This window comes from Callorhinus ursinus, unplaced genomic scaffold, assembly GCF_003265705.2.
Source record: "Callorhinus ursinus isolate GAN/ISIS: 27379988/994484 unplaced genomic scaffold, GSC_fseal_2.0 scaffold8, whole genome shotgun sequence".
Taxonomy (NCBI): Eukaryota; Metazoa; Chordata; class Mammalia; order Carnivora; family Otariidae; genus Callorhinus; species Callorhinus ursinus.
In genome coordinates, this window is record NW_027397070.1 from 20,180,049 (window position 1) to 20,206,558 (window position 26,510).

General features: G+C 35.7%; 1 pseudogene; it reads left to right on the forward strand.

Moving 5' to 3' along the window:
* Positions 1–18,060: 18,060 nt before the first annotated feature.
* LOC112821771 (prohibitin-2 pseudogene) lies at positions 18,061–19,289 on the forward strand (annotated as a pseudogene).
* The last annotated feature ends 7,221 nt before the right edge of the window (positions 19,290–26,510 follow it).

A 26,510-nucleotide genomic window follows, 5' to 3' on the forward strand; every position in this document is an offset into this window, starting at 1 on the left:
CTGACTGAGCCACCCAGGTGCCCCTAGGTATTTTTAGATACAACACAAAAGGTATGATCCAGAAAAGAAATAATTGATATACTGGACATCATTAAAATTAAAAACTCTTCTGTAAAAGAGAGAATTAAAAGAAAAGTCACAGACCAGAAGAAAATATTTGAAAAAACATCTGATTAAGCACTATAATCCAATATATACAAAGAACTCTTAAAACTCATCCATGAGAAAACAAACAACCCAGTCATGTTCACTGCAGCATTATTCACAATAGCCAAGACATAAATAATTTAAGTGTCTGATGATGTGTGAATGGATAAAGAAATTGTAGTTATGCACACACATAGACAAGCATTGGGATATTATTCAGCCTTAAAAATGAAAATGATCTTGCCATTGACAATAACATGGATGAACCTGGAGAATATTTTTCTAACTGAAATAAGTCAGACACATTAAGAATAATACCACACGAAGTCACCTATATCCAGAATCTAACAAACTCATATTCATAGAAACCAAGCAAAACACTGATTAGTAGGGATGGGGGGTGGGGGAATAGGGACATGTTGGTCAAAAGGTACAAAGTTGCTATTATGTAGGACAAATAAGTTCTAGAGATCTAGGGCACAGCATGGATAACTATAGTTAGTAATACTGAATGGTATACTGGAAATTTGCTAGAATTAGATTTCAGATGTTCTTACCACACACAAAAAAAGTAACTATGTGAGGAAATGAATATATTAATTAGCTTGACTATAGTACTCATTTCAGTCATATATGTATATCAACACATTGTATTATAGGCTTTAAATTTTATTTTTATAAAAGAAAATTACACAATTAAAAGAATTAGCCGAAGACCTTTACAGAGACCTCATCAAGAAAGATGTATAGATGGCAAATAAATGCACAAAAAGATGCTCTATGTCATGTTACCTGGGTAATACAAATTAAAACAAAAATACCACCACATACCTATTACAATGACTGAAATTCAGAACACTGACCATATCAAATTCTGGCGAGCAAGTGGGGCAGCGGGAATTCTCTTACATTGCCAGTGGGAATGAAAAAATGGTAAAGACACTTTGGAAGACAATATGGCTGTTTCTTGTAAACTTACTCTTATCCTACGATCTAACAGTTGGGGTTTTTGGTATTTACCAAAAGAATCGCCAATTTATGTCTCCACAAAAAACTGCACACAGGCGTTTACAGCAGCCTATTCATAACTGCAAAAGTGTGGAAGCAACCAAAACGCCCTTCAGTAGGTGTATGAATAAATAAACTTGGTAATCTGGACAATGGAATATTATTCAGCCCTAAAAAATGAGCTATCAATCCACTGAAAGACATGGAGAAAGCTTAAAACACGTTTTATTAATTGAAAGAAGCCAATCAAAAAAGGCTACATACTGTATGATTCTAAAGGTAGGATATTCTGGAAAAGGGAAAACTATGTAAAGAGTAAAAAGATCAGTAGTTTCCAGAGATGAGGAGGGAGGAAGGGATCAATTAGTCAAGCAGAGGATTTTTAGGGCATTGAAACTACTCTGTATGATATTATAATGTGAATATCTGGACAATACATTTGTCTAGACCCATGGAATGTACAACACCCACAGTGAACACTAATATAAATTAGACTATGTGATAATGATGTGTCAATGCATCAGTTATAACAAATGTATCACTTAGATGGGAAATGTTGATAATGGGGGAGACTATGCATAAGTGGGAGGCAGGAGGCTTATGAAAAAAATCTCTGTACCTTCTACTGAGTTTTGCTCTGAATCTAAAACTGCTCTAAAAAAACTAAAGTCTATTTAAAAATGAACTTTAAGATCCTTTCTTATACTAATATTAGATAACCATTGGAAAAATACAGTTGTTCTTTACTTTCTAGATTGAAGTAAAGAAAAAATAGATGCATCATGCTGCCTTGTTAGCAGCATCACACACAGTCAGTTTAACAAGTAATAGGGAGGATGACACAAAGAGAAGCGGGAGGAGGCAACAGGTTCAAAAATAGAAAGAAAAAAAATTAAGTTAGAGAGACTTATAAACCTAAATACATGACCTGACCAATTGAGAAATGGGCATTATCCTTAAATTCCTCCCCAAGAAAAGAAACACTATTGTTCAACTTCAATTTGAAAACTTCTGGTAATGAGCAATTGGCAACTTGCTACAACACAAGACAGAATTTTTATTTTTTAATGGAACTCATTCTTACAATTAGCTTCCCTATAACTTCCATTCACCAGGCTTAATTCCAGATTTTGAAGCTAAACAAAAATCAACCTAATTATACTCCTACACAGCAGTAGCTTCTCCCATGATAACTATTACATCTCTACTATGTCTTCTTTCTATATATTTACAATTCCTTTTGGTGTTTCTAGTATCATAGGGTTTCTATTAATGTGTCTTTCCCATTTTACATTTCCACTCTTCTGCAGTTTGTCAATTAGCTCAATTCCCATATTTTGGTGATTTCCTTTCTTCATTGAAAAAATGTATTTTTTTTTTTTTGTATTTTTACATATAGCCTGGTTACCTTAGTTTGCTTGGCAGCTTTGCCACACAAATAAATAGTACTGAGTTTATGATGTACTAACGTTCTATCTTTTCTGTGTTGGGTTCTGATAAAAAAAAAAAAAGAACCCTCCATGTCCTATATATTGAGAGTTTTTTTAATCCAGTTTTATTTCTGCCATTTAAAAATTACACTTTGTTAATAAAAAGAAAAAAAAATAAAATCGCACTTTGTTAGTTTCTTGCCTACGCCAAATGCCTTCCCTTCTCAGATATGTTGCACGTGTTGCTCTATCTTGAATGCTTTTTCCTCTTCATTTTAGTCTTTCTTATCCATTACTCCTTCAAAAAGGTTTTTCCTTTTATATCACTTTATATCATCACCTCTATTTCATCACCATCATTTACTACATCAGAAACCTCTGTACTATTTACAAGCACTTACAGATGTTACTTGTAACATCTTGTTACTTGTAAGGAATACTTGTAAGATTTCCTCAATAATAACAATTTCCATAAAGACTTATGTCTGTTTTGTCCACTATTTTATTCTAGCACCAGTACAGTGCCATGTATCTATTAGATATTAAGAAAATTAATCAAAATTTGGAAATAAGGCTGTAGGAGGAAGATATGACCTCTCAACATCATGATAGGACAACGTTTAACAAGCTGGCCTTAGAATTAGCCAAGTCCTGAAGACAATTTACTTCCTGCTTCGCTTACCTATTTATTGTACAACTGGAGCCCAGACACTGTGAAATTACATGTTAATTTAGATTTTTGTCATATAAGAATGACGACTTCAAAATTCGTAGTATAACTGACTTGTAAAACATTAACCAGATCTATATTTATCTATTTATCTCACTCTTTTACTGTCCATAATTACCCTTTCTCATTCTTCTTTGATCCAGATTTACCATTTTACTATTTTCTCATTAATAAAATCAATATAGCTTTGGCAAATATTAACTTGGATAATTTTGAAACCTATGGAGTTTCCTTCAGAACGTCCAAGAGAATTTGATTGTAGGGTCCAATAAACTGTGTTGCCTGAAAAGTGCATTTTACAGAATAATTAAGTTCATAAATGCTTTTTTTTTTTTGGCCCCTGGAGGTAACAGGAACAACAGAATTTTATCTGTACCGAGTCTCTCCAAACCCGAGTCTCTCCAAACCAAACTTAGTTACTTTGACACTATATGCTTAAAGAGGCTTAGTCAATTAGCAACTCTTGCTAAACCTAGGTTAATAAGCAGACCTACACATAAAATGAACAACCTTTTTGTCATCAAGACTGTTTAGAAATTTATCAACATGGGAGAGTACTGTTAGTAAAAGTTAAATATTTAAATATCTAAGGCAAGGATAGGCAAACTTTTTTTTTTATTTAAATATCAAATTTAATCCCACTTGTCATTCTGTTCAGTGGCTGGAATGTGAGATCTAAGACCTTTGTCTGCTGGACCCCTCAGGCTATTTGGTTCTCACATGTTTCTCCTTGGGCTTGAGTGGGATTCCAGCGGTTTTGTTTTGTTTTTTTTTTATGTTATATTAATCACCATACATTACATCATTTGTTTTTGATGCAGTGTTCTATGATTCATTGTTTGCATAAAACACCCAGTGCTCCATGCAGTACATGCCCTCCTTAATACCCATCACCAGGCTAACTCATCCCCCCACCCCCTCCCCTCTAGAACCCTCAGTTTGTTTCTCAGAGTCCATAGTCTCTCATGGCTCGTCTCCCCCTCCGATTTCCCCTTTCTTAAGAGTATTTTAGGTTTTGCAGACCATACAGTCTGTATCGCAACTACTCAACTCAGCCACGAACAGGGCATAAATTAATGGATGTGGGTGTGCTCCACTGAAACTTTATGAAAACAGGAGCATGGAGAGCATACATACTTTGTTGGCCTTCGATCAAGGGAAATATGCCTGTGTTTATATTTGTTGTTGTTTTAAAATTTTTATTTATTTATTATTTGAGAGAGAGAGAGAGAGATGGAGAGAATGAGTGGGAGGAGGGGGCAAAAGGAGAAGCCGACTCCCCGTGGAGCAGGGAGCTCAACGCAGCTCCATCCCAGGACCCTGGCATCCTGACCTGAGCTGAAGGCAGATGCTTAATCAACTGAGCCACCCAGGCGCTCTCTTCGTTGTTTTCTATAAAGCAGAGGCATAGGTTCTGCAAGTTTACATGTTAATTTGCACATTTCTGTTCAGCATCAAGGATAATATCCAAAGATTATTGTTCTATTGCCTTGTAGAATATTAACCATTTGTGTAGCTAACCTAGCAATCACAGTTTTTTAATGCCTTTTTGGGAAGACTATATAATCTTATTTCACTAATTCCCATTTGGGCCTGATTTACCCCTTTCCTGGTTCCTTCAATAATGAGTTGACTAATTTCAACATTTTATTCTATATCTCTAAGAAAATATTTTAAAAGTTTGGAAATTATACATGGACAATAAAAAATACATAGATGCTTTTTGAATCCTAGTTCTGCTAGCTTAGATACTTTAGATTCTAAGTATCAACTCTCTCTTAGATTTGGGTTATCTTTAGTGGTAGGATCTGGGATTTCCAAATAGTGCGGCCTCTCATCTCCAGAAGAAATTAAAATGTGATTATTTAAATGTATCAAGACCAAAATGTTTGCGACAAAGAGTCAGGGACCAAGGAGACTGTTTCACAGTACCTTTACTCCCTAAGAAAAATAAGCTGAACATGTATATTTTACTTGCATTTAGTCTTCTACATTAAGGAGGTATTTTTTCAACTCTATGAATAATTCTAACTCCTAAATTGCAGTTGTTTCTCAGGCCACTTAGGGCAGTAAACAGAGATCAGGCCTGTGCTTAGAGAAAAGACATTGCAGGCCTGGAAGATAGACAATGGTTACAGAGAGAAACTTCTTTAACTACTTTCCTTCAGGACAGAGAACTTGAGCCTTTGATCCATCCAATAAAATTTCTCTTAAGTCATTAAAGACACAGAGGCAAGATTCACTCACAGTTAAATTGCTGCAGAGCACAGGATTTCTGAGTAATAAGCATCCTTCTTGGTCTTCACTAGGCAAAGTTCTTTATGGTTTAGAAACCTACAGTTAGACCATAAATGTAAAGCGTGGACTAATAACCAAAATTAGAGATTTACTCCAGTTACAATTCTAGAATCTAGACCATTGATTGGAAATTCCTTCCTTTTTACAAGAGGCTTTGGTGCTCTGCCATCTCCTGAGCACTAGGTATGATGGTTTCCATCTTGGCCTCTGTTCTGCAACAATGGAACTAATACAGTTCTTGCTTTAAGGTTGTTTCCCAGTGGATTGTACTCTACAATGGGAGTTATTTTTACACTTGTCAGACAGAAATTGAAAAATTTAGCTACATGGGGGAGAACAGTCTTTTCACCACGGTTTTAATACTATCTCTCTTTTGTTTCTTACTTCCTTTGTTGTGTTTTCTACCATGAACTCTAGCTTGGGGCAGGGTATTAAGATTTACAGTCCTGTCAAGCTGAGGAATATCAGATTCTCAGCCACCCAGTGTCATTAGCTGCAGGCACCAGGAGCTTTTCTTCCTTAGGTTGCATTTATTTCTTCTGTTTTCAGAAAGACTGTTTAGAAGAAGCTACTCTCTTTCTTGGAGGAACTTATTGAAAAAACAAAAAAAAAAAAAAAAAAAAAAAAAAAACAGCTGACACATTCTAAAATACTGCCATTTCTCTACAGAATTTCCAAAAGCCCTAGCCTCAGAGTACTAAAAATCTGAGAACCAAGTGAATCTGCATGAGCATGGCAATATAATTAATTTTTCCACTTTATAACAGTTATCACTCATTTCTCAACTAAGGTTTGGGAGAATCCTCATTCTATTAACAAATAAGTTTAGCCCACAGTTTAAGTGTTCCAATTTTAATACTCTACTTCCAGGGATCAATTTCAGAATTAAAACTCTTTAAGTTCCAAGTAACTCAAAGGGGCATAAGCAAAAGCAGTGTTTCATTTACCTGAAAATTCCAAATAATCAAACCTTGCTGCTAGAGTTCTGTCTCTCTCAGCCTAGACATTCTTTTGTTGGTGACATTCTCAGTTAAGCTTTCCTCGTGATACAAAATGGCCACTAGAAGAACACAAACTCCTATTCCTCTAGTTTAGTGCCAGAAGAAGGAGCTTTCCTTTTTGCAAATGGTTGCAGAAACATCCAGGACTCTGCTTGTTGTCTAGCTGATTCAATAGGCTTGCCAGAGAGATGGAATTATTTGACTGGCAAAACCTAGGCCATGCCTGACCAACACCAAGGACCAAGAGTAGAGTGGGGATGGTTCCACAAAGTAAATAAGGGTTCTTTTACAAGAAAAGAAATGGAAAAAAAATGTAGTAGAAAGAAACAGCCATAACTTGTTAAAGCATGTTGAAAATTTTAATACATTTAACTTCTGTTGACATTTGTTGGTAGGTCTGTGGCAACTTTTAGTAAGCATCGTTTTCTTTTATAAATGCTTATAAACCATCTGCTGAATAACCTCAGAGTTTGATTAGGTTTACCATTAATAGCTTATAGAATGTTCCTTTCTTTCTGAAAAAAGTATGATTCTTTCCTCCATAGTTCTTAACAATGAGTTATTGTGCAAGCATATCTTAAACTTCTTCCAATAATTGGAAAAAAAACTGAATTCATTAAAACAGCTATGTAGTCTCTTATGTCCTGGGTGTCATTCTTTCTTAAGCCTATTTTTCTTAAACACATTCAGATTAGAGATTAAGTTCCTGTTTAATGGTATTATTCCATTTATTATTTTGTTAATATTATATCTTCAAGTGATAGAGGTCTATGCCTCGGTCTTCTTAGTCTTTACATAGTTAAAACACACACATCCTTTTTAAAAATCATTTTCACAGGCTTTTGGCACAGTGTATCATTTAGTATTCCTGACACTATAAATGTCACTTGTACATCTATATTCTAAGACATTTGTTCCAAATTTGATAAATAAGAATTCAAATAGGAGATGATAAACTGAATTAAAGAGAAACAGGGAACCAAAATGCATTAAGGAACAAAATCACAGTATTAAATAATATAGACTAGGTATAGCAAGGAATGAAATAGACATCATGGACAACTGAAAAGCAAATTATTAACAATGAGTAAGGCTTGATTTGATCATAGCAAATATAAGCAATATAAAGAGATTAATGTAGGTCAGAAAAGATAGTGGATAAAGAAAGATCCTTAAAATGAAAGAAATAAATCTGTAAATTGACAGACCACACAGAGTTCCAGGCAAATTCAGTACAAAGTGCTCAAAACCAAGACTTCTGATAGAATTATAGAATTATAGAAAAGAGAAAATTCCATATATTCAAGCAGACAAAGCCTATCGCCTATAATATCTCTGCATCTATAGCACTTGTAAATTCTTCTGGGGTAAAAACTAAACTACATTTAACCAAACAATTCTATTTATTAATAAATACATCAAAATAAACATACAGAATGAAGAAGCCATTTTAAATATACAGTGGTGAACACCAAATCCATTTAAATATAATACTTCTATTAAATAATGGTGTGAGTTATGGTTATGTAACATACTATAACTATTAGAAGCCTGACTGCATAAAAACTTAATAAATCAAGAAGTGTAGCAATGGAAGAGAATGTCAGAATGCAAATTACTCTTACTTTCAAGCAGTGAGTTAATCAATGATGCCTGAATTTTTTTAAAGTTTGAAAACTATATTAAGCTATAATCTCTAATTTATTTCATAATCTCACTTTAATATTAGAGAGCTTTTTAATGCTCAATTTTTGTGACGATGTATAAGGAGATGAGAAATTACTGAAATTTCATTCCTGTATTGCTTTTATTTAAAGAATACCATGCGACCTTTTATTTAAATAGCACATACAAAAATCCATTTTTAGATAGAATGATAGATCTCTATTGTCTCTGATCTATAACGGTTATCTAATAGTAATGAAAATTATTTCTGTGCATTAGAATCTGGAGTGGTTTTCTTCAAGTTTATGTAGTTTTTGCTAATAGCTTGAATACGTAATGAAGAGATAATACCAACACTTTATTTTAAACTATTTTTGACTCATTTGATGAACCCAATTTCAACAGTACCAAAAATTTTGTATATGTAGATAGTTCCCTAAATTGAGCATTTCCATATTTTTTTTCAAATTCCTACTATGTCAACTTTGTGGTTATTTAAACACCACTTTCAAGGCACAGAGTGTTGAAAGTAAATATCATTTCTAAAATGTTTCATTTGGGAAAGTTGCAAAATAAACAGGAAGTGTTTTGACTGGCATGACATAAAAGATGAAATATGGCCTAGAAACTAAACTCCTCCTGTTCGCTCTTCTATGCTTTCTCAAAAATTAGCAAGCGCCTTTGAAAAGAATGGGATAGCTTGTGCTTTACAAAATTTGTTAATTTGTTATGTTTCAATTTCACACAAAAACTATTGGAGCTTCTAAATGAGACTATTCAACACCATCACTCCTACCTCTGCTATCTCTAATAGGCCAAATTTTATAATTTAAATATAATTAAAAATAATTCAGAATAGTGCATGTTTCACCATTTTCTTTGCTCCAAAGAAAAATAGAATGAAACCCCTCAAATTTATGGCTACTTTGGGTCTCAGAACATAATTAACATCTAAAAGAATAAATTGTCATGTGATTATTTTCTCATTTTCAATATTTCACCCTTCTAAACAAGCTTAATTACTTAATTTGTAGCATTTAGTTCCTACTCTATATGCTATCTGTTAGATGTGCAGGTTTAAGAGGTTAGGACTTTAGTTTTGTGAATTCAGGGTGAAGTCTGTGCCCTGGTGTACACTCTGATTTGTTACAGGAGATAGCATATTTTATGTAAAGAATATAGGCTCTGTAGTCTGATGAGCTGCTTTAAATCTCAGCTATGTCCCTTACAAATACTATGAGTTTCAGCAAATTATTTAATATTACTGAACTTTAGTTTATGCCTATGTAAATAAAAATATTTCATTGCATGTATGCTATAAAGATTAAGTGATATAAAACTTTTTCACATCTAACATACTATCTATTGTAAATGCCCCCATTTCATTATACCACAATAAATGCAGCTAATTAAGCTATGACACAATGCTTTCTAATCACTTAATTTTTATACTTGAACTCTTATTTAGCCAAAATATTTAGTGTATTTACTTATATATGTAAAAATGTTATCCAAATTCGTTAAGTTATTCTAAAGTCATTTTCATATTCAATGTCCAACTCTCCTGAATTGAATTTAGTTGGCATGGTCAACGTGCATTCCCCCCCACACATACACACACATTTTCTGTGATAAGGCACATTGGAAAAGCAACATTTCAAATTGCTCCTATACAGTTTAAAATTTCTTTCCACGAGTGACCCCCTTTCCATAATCTTTTTTAAAGCAAATTTAGATTTAGAAAAGAGTTACAAAAGTAGTACTGAGCATTTCCATGTAACTTCACCCAGCCCCTCCCCATGTTATCACGGATGGAACATCCATGGAAGTATACATCATGGAAGTATAATCCTCAAAACTTAGAAATTAATATTGGTAGAATACTATAAACTAAACTGCAGACTTCACTGAATCTCAACGGTTCTTCCATGATTGTTACTCTTCTGTTTCAGATCAAATCCAGAACTCATACTGCACTGAGTTGCCATTGTCACTGTAGTCCCTTCTATTTGTTACCGTTCCTTGTGTTTCATGACTTTGACACTTTTGAAGAGTACAGGTTGAGTATTTTGTATTTGTTTGATCTTTTCCCATGACAGAAGTTATTAATTATTGGGAAGGACGCTGTATTCATTTTCTATTTTGTCACATTACTACAAGCCTAATGACCCAAAACAACAAAAATTCATCATCTCACTGTTCTATAGGTCAGAAATTCAAGTTGGCTTGGCTGGTTTTCTCTGCTCCAGATTTCACAGGCTGATGTAAAGATGTTGGCAAAGCTGCCTCCTTACTTGAAGTTTTGGCAAAGAGTCTACTTCTATCCTCATTTAGGCTGTTTTATGAATTTAGTTCCCATTTCTTTGCTGGCTCTCAGCCGGGGTTGATTTCAGCTTCTAGAGGGTGTCTACATTCCTTTGTTGCCCTACTTCATCTTTAAACCAGCAAGGGGAGATCACATCCTTCTGATTTTTCAAGTCTGTCTGAAGATATACTGAAGAACTGACCTAACTTTTAAAAATAAGATTTTAACTAGGAGACTAAATAAAATGTACTGTTAAGCAACACTGTAGACTAGTTGGTAAAACAGTTTCTCACGGGAGTGTGGGTTAGCAATTCTGAAACTATTTTATATTACCCTAGGGTTGAACCAACAAGTAAATAAATGATTATAGATAATGAGAGCCAAGTGCCTTCCAGTTGTATAAAAACAGTGACACCATTAGCAATAGGCAATACCTGGGACCAAATCTTAGTTTCTAAATACAATTTAGGTCTATATGTTTTAATGATTATTTTACCATAATTTATCAGTGGAAGTGTTTCAGGCAGCAACTCTATTCCTTTTTCAAATGATCTTTAAGTTATTTGACATTTAAATGTCAAATTCAACATTTACAGTAATATAATACATATATTCAGTTGATGTGGAAATAAATCTCTATGACTAAGTGCCTGCACGCACAATAATAGAAAATACATTGCAACTGCTTTCTGGTCAATGATTGTAAAACACCATCAATTGTATATTGACCTCTGAAATCAGGATGCATCAATGATAACTAAAATGTGTAACTTAGAATGAATGAAATACTGTAAATATAAAATGCCTGAGATATATTGGTCAATTAAGTCAATTAAGTCTAGCTGGGTCACAAATTTAACCTTGATTCCCTATACCAGCTCAAAGACTGAAAAATCTTAATTTACATTTAAATTAACCTTCCAGTGCAACTCCTTTACCTCTCTACCCACTGCTGACAAAAACCATTACTATAAAAAACTGTTAGCCAGCATATGTGCATCCAAAGAAACCCTTTTCCCAACTGAAACATTAAAAAAAAAAAAGTAAAGAAATGCATTTCAGGGTAGACTAAAATAGAATTGTATGAATTGGTAATTCACTCTGGTAAGGTTACATATATGCACATACCCACACATGTGCATGTGCATACACATGTATAACTGGTAGACCTGACAGTTACATCAGCTTTAATATATTTGAAGATGTCATCAGAAAAGATACTCAGAAAATTAAGCCTTTACATCAATTTAACCTAGATTCTAATTGTGTCCATTAATTTAAAATATTTCTACTTGAAAATCACTATAAATATCTCTATGAAATTGTTTTAGAATGCAAACACATATACTTTTACTTTTATTCATGTGTTATAAAGTTTTCAACATGGGCTTCTTTGGGGTCCAATTCATTGATTTTAGTACATAATGTTCTCACATTGGATGAGAAGTTAATTAATAAGTTTGTGCCATATTTCCTCCACAAATAAATCCTGAGAATGATTCAAAATGGTAATTCATAATCTTATACAAAAGCACACAATAATTTCAACTAGAATTAAACCTTGCCACATATGGTTCCTTTCCATTATCAACAAATGACTACTGGACGAACAAATAATTACTTGGCAGTAATTCTGATTCTAGGAAAAAACCATTTGAAAACATTTTAATAACTATATAATTAATGCAAAAATGAGGTCTTCTGCTTCTGCACACACTTCTGATTTTATACAGTTTAATTACTGATCTGCTTCTACCACTGTTCCTCTTTTACATCATAGGTACTTGCTTAAAATCATTTGCTACTCCTTTCCCTGGAAGAAGGTATTTCTAAAAGTAAAATAGTTCATCTCTGAGTAGCAAATAAGCTTCAGAGGTGTTTGCAACTGATAAAATATTGCTAGCATCTTTATAAGTTTATACATAGTTTATAACCAGGATAGGAAAGCTAGACAATTTTTATCCAGAGAATGGCAATACAACACAGAACGAACATGTACTTTGGCAATAAAAGCTGCTGGTTATATTATCATAGGTGACTTTCTAGCTTGTGATCTTCATCATGTTATCTAACATTTCCCTTAGTTTCCTGATTTATAAAACAGGAAAAATAGTGATACTTCATAACATTGTTGGGATCATTATATTCATGCATATGAAATTCCTGATGTAACAGTGCCCAATAAGTGATATTACATGCATTCAAATGATTCATAATCCATATATACAAGTTTTTCTTTTCACCTTTATATTCACACTTTATATATTTCACCTTTATATTCTTTTCACCTTTATATATATAAATATATAAAATATATATTTATGTATTTCAATGAAAGATTAAAACATATTGACTTATTTGTGAATTACTTATATACATACTATGGGTTTCCATTGAATTATATTTCATTCTAATATTTAACTTTTCAGACATAATCTATAGCACCAGTGAATATCAGAGCTCCTCAGTGACAAGGACATTCTTCACACTTTAATGCTCTTGTCCACCCTGGCACCACAGTCTTTCTAACAAAAATCCTAAAGAGCTTAAAATAATTCTAACAAAAACCAAAGCCAAAACAACAAAAAACACTTGGAAGTGTTACAACCAGTTTAGGTAAGCAGCATTCCATGGAGGGCTTTTTCTTGTTTGGGTGCATAATATACAATTCAAATATAGGACCTTGCTTATAGAAAGTGATTAAATTTTATCAAATTTAATAAATATGCACATAAACCTAACTACTCACATAAAAATCATTCTCTTTTTCTTTCATCCTACACCATCTCATTCTGTTCACATTTTCTAGTCATGTGCATAGATTATTCCTATTTTTTTTGTGAAAGGTCAACAGAGAATCACTTGGTTAGTGGAATTACAGACCATTTTTCTGCACACTTGTCTCTAAATCTATTAATATTTTGGAAAATAAAATGCTGAAACTAAAAACATTTTTAAGTGAGAGAAGACATTTTAAAGGTATTTGTATCAGTATATATATACTTATATGTATACTTATACACACACACACACTTATATCAGTACATATACTTATATATACATGTACACACTTATATATATAATATAACACGTATATAAGAAACTATAGGGTTGCCCAGATGGCTCAGTCAGTTAAGGGTCAGACTCTTGATTTTAGCTCAGAGTTGTGAGATGGAGCCCCACCTTGGACTCCATGATCAGCCAGGGAGTCTGATGGAGATTCTCTCTCTCCCTTTGTCCCTCCCCTTCTCACTGTCTCACTCTCTAAAATAAATAAATAAAATCTTAAAAAAACTATAATGTAATAGGTTTCAAAACAAACGGCAAATTTAATCTTGCTTGTCCAAAATGTTTTGAATTATTGGAAAGACAAATTTCATTCAAGAAAACAGGTCAAGCAAAATTTACTTTCTGTCAGCAAAAAGTTTGGTGAACAGTCAGTAAATCCTTAACAGGCACAGAAGGAGAGAACTACTTCAGTTAAGTGAAAGAGCCTAAGCATCTAAACATCAGAGCCAGGAGCAAAGGCTACAAGGCCCACGTTTGGAAAAACAAAACACCCACCTATTTTGCTGCACAGCAAAAAGACACTAAAGCCTTTCTGCCATAGAAATACCCCTGAAAACTGAGGAGATACAAAGCCAAATAAATCCTCACATTTAATCTGTGATTTCATTTGACACATTATGTCATGAAATGTTACAACTAGAAGGATGTTCGAGAGCCTGTCATCCAACCCCCTTAATTCATAATAAAATGTCCATTGGATTTGGAGTCCAAATACCTGAGTTAATTTCCTTGTCAGTATTTAATGATCGAGTTTCCCTAATATGCCATTTAAACTCTAAGCCTCCTCTCCACATCCACAAAACAAGGATAATGATATCTGTTACACATTCGTAATGGTAATTATATTAGTCTCCTAATACTGCTGTAAAAAAAAAAATCATCACAAACTTGATGAATTAAAACAACATGAATTCATTATCTTACAATTCCGGAGGCCAGAAATCTGAAAAGGTCACACTGGGCTAAAAATCAAGGTATTGGCAGGCCCGAATTCCTTTTGGAGGCCCAAGGGTAAATGTTACCTTACCTTTTCCAGCTTTAGAGGCTGCCTGAAGTTCTTGGCTCCTGGTGAACTTCTTCCCACTCTGACATCGACTCTCCTGCCTTTCCCACTCTCCTTCTCTTATAAAGACCCATTTAAAACATTGGGCACACTTGGATAAACCAAGATACCCTCACTACCTCAGGGCCAGCTGATTAACAACCTTAAGTCTGTGAGTAGCCTTAATTCCTCTTTCCCTTTAAAAACATATTCACAGGTTCTAGGGATTTGGATGTGGATGTTTAGGGTGGGGAGTGCATTATTTTGCCTACCATTACAACTACTCAAGCAATACATCATAAAGCGCTTTATAGACATAAATTCTGTTAGCAGAATTAAGGAAACAATGGTCAGAGTCTCATTGTTAGTCAGAAGCAGAGCTCACCTTGGCCTCAGGTCTCCTACATACCTGACCAGAATGTTATACACCACAACATGAGGGATCTGGCAGGAAGCATATACAGGCAAGACCAAAAACTTGGTTTAGATTCAGTAATAGATATTCTGAAGGCATAGCTGCTGGTTTCAAGATGAATTCTGACATCAAACTGCCTAGATTGACTAGTTCCATAATTATTAATTCTGAGAACTTTAGCAAGTTTCTCAACGTCTCTGAACCATATGTAAAATAAGTATAGTAGTACTTACCTCAGAGGTTTATTGAAAAAGTTAAATGAGAAAATTCATGTGAAGTTCTTAGAAAATTGACGCACACAGAGCAAGTACTCAATAGAAGTTAATTATCTTTAATGCCCTAGATCAATACATCCACCTCCCAGTCACAAAATAGTTACACTAAGCACCCTGGAATATAAAAATTTAATTTAGACTCATGCTATGGTCTTAAGAAGTTTATAGTCCAATAGTGAAATAAGTTAAATATATTTGTTTAGCTAATTAAGGTATTTTCATATGTAAAGTAGCCTTCTTCACACTTCTCTAACACATTTTAATCTACAAAGTGGCAGAAGCTGCCAAGTCACAGGGAAAACCTATAAAAGCTCATTGCTGAGCATGACCAAATCCAAAAGCTTCTGACCGACAGAATGAAAATTAAATTACCAGATCAAGAAAAACATCAACTGCTAAAAATTAGATCTATGGAAATTATGTAAGATATTTTAAAATATAAATATATTTCTATATATATGAGTTTGTGTATATGCATGTATATACACACTCATTTTATACACACACACACACACACACACACACATAAAACCAAGGTTAATTTACACAGATTCAAGAGCTGTCATATTTTTAGAAATTGATCTGTGAATGAGCTTGATGCTCAATGGGGAATTATTTAAGATAAACTTGTAGACTTTATCAAGGGTATAAACTGGATAATGAGTTTTTAGTGAAATTCTTTAAGAAAACTCTGATGAAAGATTCTGAAGGGCAAGGGCACAACAGGATCTTAAAGTGAGTCAATGACCTAGTGGTCATAATGGATGAGCTAAGAATGTGATATTTTATACAGTTAGAAGGACTTGATTCCCAAAAGTCAAGAAAACTTATATAGTAATGCCAAATATATCTCCATTGAATGAGTTATCCTATTCTGTAACATCAATAGTTACCCCATTCCCATCAAAGTAGATATCATGTTCTTGGATGAAGCTCAATATCTTAGTGTTCCACAAATTCAATTTAATTCCAAACAAAATCACAATAAGAAGTTTTAAGTACCTGAAAAAGCTGATTCTCAAGTTAAACTAGAAGAAAATTTGCCTGAAAATAAAAAATTATTTTCTAAAAAATATAAACAGGAGATTTGATCCATAAAATGTTATAAATATATTAACTAAAATATTGTGGAAACTGCCAGTTTTTATTTCCACATATAAGAAGCTTTAAAATCACCACTCTAACCTCACAACAAAAAGCTGAACAGACTGAAAAAACAGCTCTTCTTGGATCCATAGAAGAAGGGAGGACACACAGCACACTTCTGCCCCCAAGATTGGAGAGACAGAGAGTTGAAGGTATGAGTCATGACTTCCTGGAGCAGAGACTTATTAGCAGAAATTGCCAGGGGAACCACTGCTGGAGTAAGAAAACCTGAACTATAATTGACAAATTGCTGGAGGCTGAGTGCTGACAACTCTGAGAGTTAAAAATTCCAACGGGCCTCCACAATATTGTGGGATTTACCTAGAGATCTTGATCAGATTCCCATAGTAAATATCAGAGAAAAAATATTCCTTCTTGCTTCCTGAAGGGAAGTGTCCAACTTCAACTGGCTCTAGTATTCCACCTGGAAAAGGGAAAATACTTAAATCCAGCCCAACTAAGGGGAGAGAAAAAACTCAGAAATACTTCTGAAGTTCACAGTCCAGAGGCATGGGCTCACTAAAAGACTGAGTCCTAATTATACAAATACAAAACACTTCCCCTTTCCCACACCTCACTGTTACAAATTAAGAACTAGTTACAGTAATTCCTTTACTTGGTATACCATGTGCAGCCTTCAGGAACAAATAACAAGGCATATCAAAATGCAAAAAACAAACAAACAAACAAAAAAAAAAACCCACAATTGGAGGAGGCAAAGCAAGTATCAGAACCAGACATGGCAGGAATGTTGAAACCAGCAGACTGGGAATTTAAAACAACTATGATTAATACGCTTAGTGGTCTAATGGATAAAGAAGACAATGCAAAAGAACAAATAGATAATATAAACAGAGAGAAGGAAATCCTAAGAACGAAAATAAATACTAGACAAAAACACTATAAAAGAAAAGAATACTTTGGATGGGCTTATTAAGTAAATGAACAAGGCTGAGGAAATAATCTTTGAGCTAGAATATATATCAATAGAATCCTCAAAAACTGGAAAGCAAAAAGAACAAAGATTGAAAAAAAAAGAACAGAATGTTTAAAAACTATGGGACAACTACAAAAGGTGGAACATATGTGTAATGGGAATAACAGGAGGAGGAAAAAGAGAAAAAAATAAATATTTGAGACAATAATGATTGAGAATTTCCTCAAATTAATGTCAGATACTAAACCACAGATCCAGGAAGCTCTGAGGACACCAAGCAGGATAAATGAAACCACAACAGCAGCAATAACAACAACTCACCTAGGCATATCATTTTTAAACTGTAGAAAATCAAAGGTAAAATACTGGAAAAAGTTAGAAGATAAAACACCTTACTTATAAAAGGACAGATAAGAATTATATCTGACTTCCTCTCAGAAGTCATGGTATCAAGAATAGAGTGGAGCCTTTCTCCCGCGAGCACCGTGGCCCCGGACCCTCGTGTGAAGGGTGCGATCTCTGAACTGGAGTGGGGTTAAGGTGGGCCGGCACCCGCTTCTGACCACTGGTGCCGCCTGCCTCAGGATCGGACATGGCCCAGAACTAGAAGGACTTAGCGGGACGGCTGCCCTCCAGGCCCCGGGGCATGGGCACGGCACTGAAGCTGCTGCTGGGGGCCGGCACCGTGGCATATGGCGTCCGCGAATCCATGTTCACCGTGGAAGGCGGGCACAGAGCCGTTTTCTTTAATCGGATCGGTGGCATGCAGCAGGACACCATACTGGCCGAAGGCCTTCACTTCAGGATCCCCTGGTTCCAGTACCCCATCATCTATGACCTTCGGGCCAGACCCCGAAAAATTTCCTCACCCACAGGCTCCAAAGACCTGCAGATGGTGAACATCTCCCTGCGAGTGCTGTCTCGACCCAATGCCATGGAGCTTCCCAGCATGTATCAGCGCCTAAGGCTATACTACGAGGAGCGAGTGCTCCCGTCCATTGTCAACGAGGTGCTGAAGAGTGTGGTGGCCAAGTTCAGTGCCTCACAGCTGATCACCCAGCGGGCCCAGGTATCCTTGTTGATCCAGCGGGAGCTGACAGAGAGGACCAAGGACTTCAGCCTCATTCTGGATGATGTGGCCATCACAGAGCTCAGCTTTAGCCGAGAATACACAGCTGCTGCGGAAGCCAAATTAGTGGCTCAGCAGGAGGCCCAGCGAGCCCAGTTTTTGGTGGAAAAAGCAAAGCAGGAACAGGGGCAGAAGACTGTGCAGGCCGAGGGTGAGGCTGAGGCCGCCAAAATGCTTGGAGAAGCCCTGAGCAAGAACCCTGGCTATATCAAACTGCGCAAGATCCGGGCAGCCCAGAACATCTCCAAGACGATTGACACATCACAGAACCGTATCTATCTCACTGCTGACAACCTCGTCCTGAACCTACAGGATGAAAGTTTCACCCGGGGCAGTGACAGCCTCATCAAGGGTAAGAAATGAGCCTGGTGACTGGGAACTCCCCTCCCAGGGAAGAAGTGGATCTGTTCCTCCCCTGGTTTTTGAGGAGCCAGCTTGGGGTCCAGCGCACCCCCATCCCACCCCCAGTATCATGTGATGGTCCTTCCCGTATCTGTCCTCCTAACCCTTCTTGGATGAACAAAGCCTGACAAGTTTTCTGGGGAATGATTTTGCTCCTCCCTGTGTCGGCCAGAGGTGTTGGGACAGTGTGATTTCAGAGTGATTGCCTACAGTGTTGGTTCCTCCCTTCAGGTCGGGAGGCGATAACCACCATCCCAGGAATTCTCAATAAATTTTTATTACTTAAAAAAAAAAAAGAATAGAGTGGAATGAAATACTAAAAATGTTGCGAGAGAAAAATCCACCAACCTAGAATTCTTTTCCCTGTACAATTATCCTTCAAAAGTGAAGAAATTAACACCTTCTCAGATAAACAAAACTTGAGGAAACTTATTGTTGATAAACCTGCCTCAAAAAAAATGATAAAAGAAGTTCTTTAGAGGCAAGGTAAATAATACAGGTCAGAAACTCTGATGTACATAGAAAAAGCAAGAACAGCAAAGATGGAATAAATAAAGGTAAAATAAACATTTTTATTTTCCTTATTCTTAATTAATCTAATAGTAGTTTGATCAAAATAATAGCAAGATAACAATAAGTGAAATGAATGACAGCAATCATACAAGGAATGGAAAAAGGAATTAGAATTATTGTTATTAAAAAGTATTCACATTACTTGGGAAATGATATAATATAATTTGAAAAAGAACTTGGATTAGATGTAAATGAATATTGAAAGCTCTTGAGCAACCACTCAAAAAAAGAAAACACAGATTAATTGATATGCTAAGTGCTACAAATTTGTTAAATTAACACTTGTTGAGTGGTGCATGGGGTTCCACTTTGGCTTTGTTTAGCAAACACTGCTATCAGAATGTCCAAAATCCAGAATACTTACAACACCAAATGCTGACAAGGATGTGAAGCTACGTGAACTCTCACTCATTACTGGTGGGAATGCAAAATGATACAGCCATTTTTATTTTTTTTTAAGTACAGTCCACACCCAGAGTGAAGCCCAATATGGGGCTTGAACTCATGACCCTGAGACCAAGACCTGAGATCAAGAGTTGGATGCTTAACCAACTGAGCCACACAGGCCATACAGCCATTTTTTAAAGACAGTTTGGTGGTTTCTTACAAAACTAAACATACTGTTACCATATGACCAAACAATCATGCTCCCTGGTATTTACACAAAGGAGTTGAAAAATTATGTCTACGTAAAATTCTGCACATGAGTGTTTAGCAGCCTTATTCATAAATGCCAAAACTTGGAAGCAACTAATATGTCCTTCTGTGGGTGAATGGATTAATAAACTGTGGTACATCCAGACAATAGAATATTATTCAGCACTAAAAAGGAATGAGGTGTTAAGCCATAAAAAGACATAGATTTTTTTAAGATATGGAGGATTCTTAAATGCATTTTACTAAGTGAAACAAGCCAATCTGAAAAGGCTACATACTTATTATTTCAAATACATGACATATTGGAGAAGGCAAAACTATGGAGACAATAAAAGGATCAGTGGTTGGTAGGCATGAGCCAGGGAGAGATGAATAGGCGAGCACAGAGGATTTTTAGGGCACTGAAGATACTCTATGATATTATAATGATGGATGTATACCATGATACATTATACGAACCCACAAAATATAAAACACCAAGAGTGATCTCTAAGATAAACTATAGACTTTGGGTGACTATGATGGGTCAATGTCAGTTCATCCTTTTGGTAAAACTGTACAATTCTTATGTGTGATATTGAAAATGGGGGAAGCTATACATGTATAAGGGCAGGAGGTATATGGGAAATCTATTACCTTTCTCTCAATTTTGCTATAAATCTGAAACTGCTCCTAAAAATTTGTGTTTATACCAAAAAATAATTGTGGTGTTGGTACAGGATTAATACACAGTTCAATCACTGAAATAGAAATCAGAAACAGTAATGCAATTTTCAGCTGATATGCACTGGTATATTGCAGTTTACGTCCTGCTCAGGGTGCCCCAGTGTCTAATTCCAATCCCAGCCCTTTTCAGGAACCCTGGAAGAACTTCCACAATCTAGGATCCAGTAGCAGTAGGCATAATTCCTAGCAAAACAGGTTTCTAGGAACTTCTTCAGCACAAAAGTCAGTGTCAATTCTGGTTGATCAGTGCATGTGTCAGTCTGGTTATTAAACATGTTGAATATCACTTTATATATTTATATGTATAAATATTTGCTAAGATTAGAGTATGGGAAAACTAAGAAGATGACATTTTATACAGTTATAAGAACTTGATTCCCAAAAGTAAGACATCAATTTTTATGTATAGTGTTTTCAGTATACATATATATATTTATATATATATATATATAAAATCTACATATAGAGAAAATGTTATGGACTACATATTTGCATTTCCCCAAACTCATGTTGAAACCCAAATTCTCAATGTGATGGCATGTGGAGATGGGGCCTTTGGGTGGTAATTAGGTAATGAGAATGGAGCCCTCACAATGGAATTAGTGCCCTTCTAAGAAGAGATAGGACAGGGGTGCCTGGGTGACTCAGTTGGTTGAGTATTTGACTCTTGGTTTTGGCTCAGGTCATGACCTCATGGGTCTTGGAGTCAAGCCCTGCAGGGGGGGGGGGGGGGGTCCAAGCTCAGCAGGGAGTCTACTTGAAGATTCTCTCCCTCTGCCCCTCCCCCGACTCATGCACACTCTCTCTCCCTTCCTCCTACCCTCTGTCTCTGTCTCTCTTTCTTCTCTTTCTTCTCTCTGTCTCGCTCCTTTCTTCCCTCTTCCCCCCACCATATGAGGATACAGAGGGAGGGTCTACAAGCCAGAAAACAGGTTCTTCCCAGACACCTTGATCTTGGATCTCCCAGCCTCCAAAACTGTGAGAAATAAATGTTTGTTGTTGAGGCCATTCAGTCTATGAAATTTTTGTTATAGCAGGCCATACTGGTTATGCCAGAAACTGGCACTGAGGAGTAGGGTGCTGCTTTTACAAATGCCTGAAAATGGGAAGTGGGTTTGCAACTGGGTAATGGGTAGAGGTTGGAAGAGTTTTGAATTTCATGCTAGAAGCAGCCAGTATTGCTATGAAAGGAATTTTGAAGGTGAGTCTGGTGAGAGCTAAGAAAGAAAAGAGAACCGCAGGGAAAGTTTCCATCTTTCTAAAGAATATATAAATACTCCTGTGCAAAATGTTGGCTGAAATATGGACATTAAGATCAATTCTAATGAGATCTCAGATAGAAATGGGGAACATGTTTAATAGACAATAAAGAAAAGCCAATCCTTGTTACAAAAGTGGCAAAGAACTTAGCCAAATTGTGTTCCTGTTCTAATATTTTGTGGAAGTTAAAACTTATGAAAGATGCAACTGGATATTTAGTTGAGGAGATTTCTAAGCAAAGTATGGAAGAAGTGGCTTAGTTCCTCCTGACTGCTTATAGTAAAATGCACAAGAAAAGAGAAATGAACTGAAGAAGAAATTGTTAAGCAAAAAATTCTCAGCCTATCCATATTGCCAAAAAAAACAAAAACAAAAACAAAAAACAGAAACAATGAGGAGTTTGTTCTGAAGGAGGAGATTAGTACATTGTGAACCATAAACTTAATCCACTACCCCCAAAAGAAAACCCTGGTTTGAAATGAAGCAGGAGATGGGAGAAATGAAGGAAGGCTGTCAGATTTCTTGGATTTTACAGGATTGGTCCATTGAGGTATTGGGCCATGAACATGCTCTATTCTTCAAGACAAGGGAAGAATGACCCCAACAGGGATTTAGAGATCACAAGGGCTCTTTCCCAGGTTTTAAGGGTGAAAGGCATCACCTCAGTTTCAACAGGCCAGGCAACAGCCACCCAGAGCTTCGAGGCCACTTTGCAGGACCTGGCAGCCGCAATGCTTTCCAATAGTTGTGGAAGGAGTAACCACCGCCTCAGTGGGTTTACAAGGCAGAGCATCTAGCCAATGAGGATTATTCTCAAATCTTAAAGTCTAATGGACTTTGCTTTGCTAGGTTTAGGACCAACTTGGGATCCATCACCACTTTCTTCTTTCCTATTTCTCCCTTTTGGAATGGGAAAAGCTATTCTTTGCCTATCCCATGACTGTATTTTGGAAGTACATAACTTGTTTCATTTCACAGTACACAACTAGAGAGGAATTTTGCCTCAGGATGACTAGTACCTCAAGTCTCACCCATATCTGATTTAGATGGTATTTAGATGAGACTTTGGACTTTAGCTTTTAGAACTGATGCTAGAGGAGTTAAGACATTTGAGGGTATTGGGATGAAATAAATGCATTTGTCATGAGGGAAAGACATGAATTTTGGGTGTCCAAGGGTAGAATGTTGTGGACTGCATGTTTGTACCCCACCTCAAATTCATATGTTGAAACCCTAATTCCCAATATGATGGCATTTGGAGATGGGGCCTTTGGGAGGTAATTAGGTCATGAGGTTGGGGCCCAACTGATGGGATTAGTTCTCGTATATGAGAGACATCAGTGTTTCCTCTCTCTCTCTCTTCTGCCTCCCTCCCTTTCTTCCTTCCTCTCCAAACCCCCCAACCCCCTGCCAATGAGGATACAGCAAGAAGGCAGCTGTCTACAAGCCAGGAGCCCAACCTCACCAGACACCAGGTCTTCCAACACTTTGATCCTGGATTTTCCACCTTCCAGGACTGTGAGAAATAAATGTTTGTTGTTTAAACCACCTAGTCTATGGTATTATTTTATAGCAGTCCAAAATGACAAAGACAGAAAGTAATACCATTTCCTTTCCAATTCTGAGGGGTTGTATAAAGTCAAAGATTTGAATTGTTACAGTTAATATAAATTGGGTCACTCAACACAGATTCCAATCCCTTTCTCTTTTTCTCTTTTTCTTACCTACTCCCATGGCTGGAAAACTAAAATACTAAATTTACCTGTGCTTCTAGGTGGGGCAGTACGACAGAAATATGAAAGTACACAAGTGTCGTATTTTCTCATTCCATCCTTATCACCTGGAATATGTGTTATATTTGTAATGTAGCAGTTGTCACTAGGGACAATGGACAAAAAGAAAGAAAGCCTTTGGTTCCTTTATGAAAGTTTTGGATTGCTATAATGTCCCTGGACTACCCACTTCTAGACTATTCTCATGCAAGAAAATTAAACCTTTTATTTGCCTAAGCCTCTATAGTAGAGCTTTCTGTAACCCATTAAAAAAAATTCTATCCTAACTGATATATAAGACCCAGGAAAAATTTTACTTCTACTCTAACCCCTTCTCCAGTGGCCTTAATGGAGTCTTCTATATGTAATTAAAGTATGGCTACCTTTCTTCCTTTGTATTTTGTAACTCTATAGAGTAATGGCAATATCAGTTGGCTTTATGTTTCATTTACCTGAATTTATTCAGGTAAATGAAACATAAAGGTACACAGAGCTGTGTACCTTTGAAGGACAAAGACAGCCTTCACAATATTTACATAACCTATGGTGTTTAGGACAGTACCTTTCTTTTAGCAGATGCACAAAAATATCTTATTTAAATTGAAGAATAAAGTAGAAAGTCATAGTGAAAGAATAGAGCAGGTATGAAAAAGAATAATTTAGGAAAATAAGTTTATAGGACAAGGAATAAAAATCTTTGGACCACATTATTTGGTTTTTGTCTTTTATCAGAAATGCAATAATGATTTCAAAATCTGTGTTTTACTAAGAATTCAGTAGCTATTTGCTTAACCTAAGGCATCAGCACTTCTTAGCTTCTATTAATTCCCAGGTAATGTCTTATGTCTCAACCATTATTGCTTAATTAAAATAGCATAATATTTCAACTTTGTCTTCAGAACAAAGGTGACAGAAATACCAAAATTCTTTTGAGCTTAAAATATTTTTATTTTTTTTAAAGATTTTATTTATTAATTTATTTGAGAGAGCGAGAATAAGAGAGAGAGAGAGCGCACATGAGAGAGGAGAGGGTCAGAGGGAGAAGCAGACTCCCCGCTGAGCAGGGAGCCCAATGCGGGACTGGATCCCGGGACTCCAGGATCATGACCTGAGCCAAAGGCAGTCGCTTAACCAACTGAGCCACCCAGGCACCCATTTTTCTATTTTTTAATAGAGAAAATGTGCAACTGAGACAAAATGAGAAAAAGGCAAATCTAACTTTGTAACTGACAGCTGAAGTTAGTGTAGGAAATATGAAGAAGACCAACACAGTGATTGTAACTTTTTAACCTCCCCTTTTCATTTATTTTTCAGTCTAAAATGTGGGTCATGGAAATTTTGCAACCATTTGGGCCAGAGTCAAGCAACCTTCTCAGCAACATGCATTAACTTTTTATATCATCACCATTATTTACTAAAGAACTGTTACCAAAATTCAGCAAGAAAGTTAATTGAATTCTTGAGCTCCATTTTCTACCTGCTTTCAGTTGGCTATCTGTGGAAATGAGGAAAATTGACAGGTGACTCATAACTGTTTATAAGTAATATAAATATTTACTGTTACCTTCCTTTTCACTCACCAAAATTTAGACTGCCATAATTACCTTTGTCTCCAGAGTAAAAGGGACACAGCAACACTTGTAGACCCATATCCTATGAAGTCTCCATAGGTGCAAAGTGTTTGAATCTTCTGTTCTCCATTGAAAAAAAAAAGTAAAAGAAATATCTTCTTAGACATAATGAGAAACAGTTCTCAAAGAATAGCAGAGCATTGTAGTATATTCTATGCATCATCCTTTCAACTAATTATGTTAATTTTAAATCAGCTGATCATTTACTTGATAGACACAAGTACAATTTAGGTAGGGCGTCTTCTACTGGCTATATAGTTTGAATATTTTTTAAAGGATGAGAAAATTATATGGAGAAATTATTTTTTGTCTTCAATTATTTTAATTTCCTGAAACTATTAGACACTAGAGACTGCATAGTTTGTAGAATTACACTGACATGAAGACAGAATTTTCATGAAAATAAAATTCTACAATTCTGATTCTCATTTTAATTACATTTTGAGATCAAAGAGGATATAAGAACTACAAAGTATCTTATTTTATAAAAACTATAGCCATCTTATAATGCTTTAAAGATATTATGGACTCTCTGGTTATATATTGTTGACATTACAGATATTGGGTAACAGATAGATGTATCTTCGTCCTATGAAAACCAAATTAAAACTCAGCATTCAGATAGTCTTGCTACAAAGTCCCTATTGTCTACCTAGGGTTGGCTCTTCAGTCTCTTGCCTTTCATAACCTATAGGACCCATTCTTGAGCAGTTCTCCTAGCATGCAGGCTAATGGGAGTCACATAATTCCTCACCATCACAAGCTTGTTATTTTAATATACAGATTAAAACTAATTAAAGTTTTATTATACCTGAAAATCAACATAATGTAACTTTGTTATTCTTTACAGAAAGACACTTACATATGTGCTATTTAGTGGAACACAGAAATT